Below are 3,137 nucleotides of genomic sequence, written 5' to 3' on the forward strand. Positions count from 1 at the left end.
TTCCCTCGTGATCTTTACAGGACGAGCTCAACAATTTTGGAAATTCTACGTATTTGCTTTTCTTGCTAAAAACATCAAAATAGCTCTCATGGTTGTAGAGTGAGCATGTGAGTTAGCTTAGCATAGCGCAACAACTCAAAAAGGCTTGGAACAGAAAGTTAATCAGTAGGCAACAAAAACAAATGTGATTATGTTCCGTTAATTTGGTGATTTTGTTATTTTAGATGGAGAGACGCCGACTGTGTTTCTCTACTTCCAGTCTTCTAGCTAAGCTAAGCTAAGCTAAGCTAACTGGCTGCTGACTGTAGCATCATATTAACTGTATGCTACAAACATGTGAGTGTCCATTCAATCATATTAACTGAGGACTGTTGTGTGGGACTGCATCGTACCGTCACGTGATTCTGTATTTCGTTGGCTGATTCTGACAGTTCTTGGATGGCACAAGGTTCAATTTATTCCTCCAAGAAATCTGTGGAAATTGCTCCCGTGCTAATCATCCAACGCTGATTACAGCCACATTAGCAGCAAACAGAAGAGTACATGGCCTAAAAAGCCACGTTAAAAAAACCCAAGAGATACTGATTATGAAAACACATTCTCCGACAGCCTGATACCTCCAACCTCCTCGCACGCTTTCAATATCAAATTCAGCGCTTCTGTCTTTTTCCAGCGAGCAGATTCAGACCCAGTGACCTAGTGTTGATGCTAAAATAAAGCCAAGACTCTGACCGCCCTAATCTACACTTGGCCAAGATCGCTGGCTAGCTGGACGCTTGGCTGTCACAGCTATAATCTTGCCTGTTGCTCGATATCCTGGCTTACACACTCTTTGGCTGAACAGAAAGTTACGGTGGCGAGCTGATGGGCTGTGAGAGCTGATTTGGTGGCTGGCTGGCGCTGCCGTAGCGAGCTACAGTGGAAGAGATGTCTGGCCTGCGACGACTGCGTCTCCGCATGGCTGTATCCTGGCAGCCTCTCCTCCTGACTCACTGGCAGAATGGCTGGTTTTACAGGCTAGTTGCCTGGATATATTGGCCGACAAAACAACGAGGCTGACTCACCGGCTTAGCGACAATTTGGCCCTGTGCTGGTTCTGTTTCAGAGAGCAGCCACCGTCCCACAGATAGGAAACAGGATCCTTTAATCACTGGCTCCATATTACATCAACAGAGAGTGGGCCACAGCAGACACACCTCACCACTCGCTGTGGTGCAACACTGCATTAATCCCCCCAGTGTTGAACAATATGTGGTCGAAAGTATGTGGACATCTCTGTCCACTTCCTCTGGTCTGAGGCGGGTTAACTGGTTCAGCTCCACATTTTCACCAGGAAGCTCCACGCCGCCTGAAGACACGATGCATTTCAGCCTGTATCTGAAACTGGTGCTCTGCTTAGACGTGAAACTGAGATACAAACTCTGCATGTTGTGTCTAATCTATCATAGAACTGACAGGAAATGGAGAATAACATGCAACATTTTAAAGTCTCAGGCGATCAGGACGTCCTTTACCTGCATCTCTAAGACGCCATCACACCGTCAGGGTCGCACTTTATCCTGATATGAGACAGTTTGTAAGTGTTTTAAAGTGAAACTCTCGCTAAAATGCAACCAAGGCTTTTTTTGTGAATGTACTCGAGTCAAACCTTCTTATAAAAGCATAGTTACGACAAAATAGGCACTGACTGTTTTTTTCGTTTTCGGGTCAACTCATTTTCAATGGGAGTGCTACGAGCACTTTTACGATAGCATCACAATCTCTGTTTTTAAAACAGCAAGAAGTCTCGACACAACATGAAACTTTGCTGGTAGTATCACCAGGGTCTCTACACATGAACACGAGCATTGAGAACATTGTTTGTGTGCACAGAGTTTACTAAAAGAAGGTTTTTGAACAACTCACGTTAGCAGTAGCTTGTTCCTAAACTAAAGCTTAGTTCCATATAAATGCAGGATAATTTGTTGTTTTGTCGTTAGCGAAAAACAATATTGATCATGAAGTTGAAAAAGGAACAATACTAAAATAAAAAGCCGGAAAAGTCACGTGAGATCTTGCGTGGAAGACAGTAGTTCCACCTTAACTGTCCTCCAGGTTACGTCGGTTCAGCATTATAGTTTGACCCGAAAACGAAACTACAGTAAATCTTACACAATACTCATCCTAATAATATTGTCACATCGATATCGAGGTCATTTAGTCAGAAACATCATGATACATGAGATCTTAATCATGTCTCGCCTTAATAAATCTGGATCTTTTACGTCGGGCTGTTGGTGAGCACTCGTCGGCCGTGGACTCTGCTGAGTGAGTCAGTGCAGCTTCTCCTTTTTGTTCACCTCCGCCTCTTTGATTTCCTCAACTGGAAGTGACCACATTAGCAAGAGTGGTATTGAGCCTCTTCATCAGAATAACCAGGGTTTGTATATCTGCCTTTTCCCTGAAGGAGAGTCTCTGCAGAGCTACCAGACCATGTCTCTCCCTGCTCAGTGAGATCAGACAGGCTACATCATTAGCATCTTATATCATTTTTATCCAACAATGCTTTAGTTTCATTCGTGTTGTTTCTATCTGCTGTTGATTCTTGTTTAGAGAAGTGTGATATAATCAAAGTTTATCATGAAGTGACACAACCGTCAGCCTTCATCTTGGTGTCTCGGGGCCCGTTTGGGACGAACCAGAGCCAAATCCGTGTTGGACCGAGCTGACGACTCTTGCGGCTGAACGGGAGCAAAATCCCTGCAGCTGGTTCCAAAAGTCTGGTGGAGCGACTGAAAGCAGAAGCCTGTTTTCTAACAGAACATCAATGTCCTTTTTGATGCATCTAATAACCACGTGTTGCACTTCCTTGAATAGGAAAAAATGAAAGATCTGGACTGTCGGTTTCTTGTTTCACTTCTTACGAGAACAAAATGAGATTTCTAATATTATTTTCTGTCTATAAAATATCACGAACGGCCACATTGGGACCGAAGCGTACAGATCGTATGAAGTCTTGAGATAAATAAGATCTGAAAGAGAGTAAATGAAGCCGTCACATCTTCTCTTTTCACTGCCGAGTCGTGTGAAGGAAACAATAAAAATACGAGACGTTATTCATTCATGAGAGCGACAAAGCAACACAGACAGACAGCGCG

This window comes from Sparus aurata, chromosome 9, assembly GCF_900880675.1.
Source record: "Sparus aurata chromosome 9, fSpaAur1.1, whole genome shotgun sequence".
Lineage (NCBI taxonomy): Eukaryota > Metazoa > Chordata > Actinopteri > Spariformes > Sparidae > Sparus > Sparus aurata.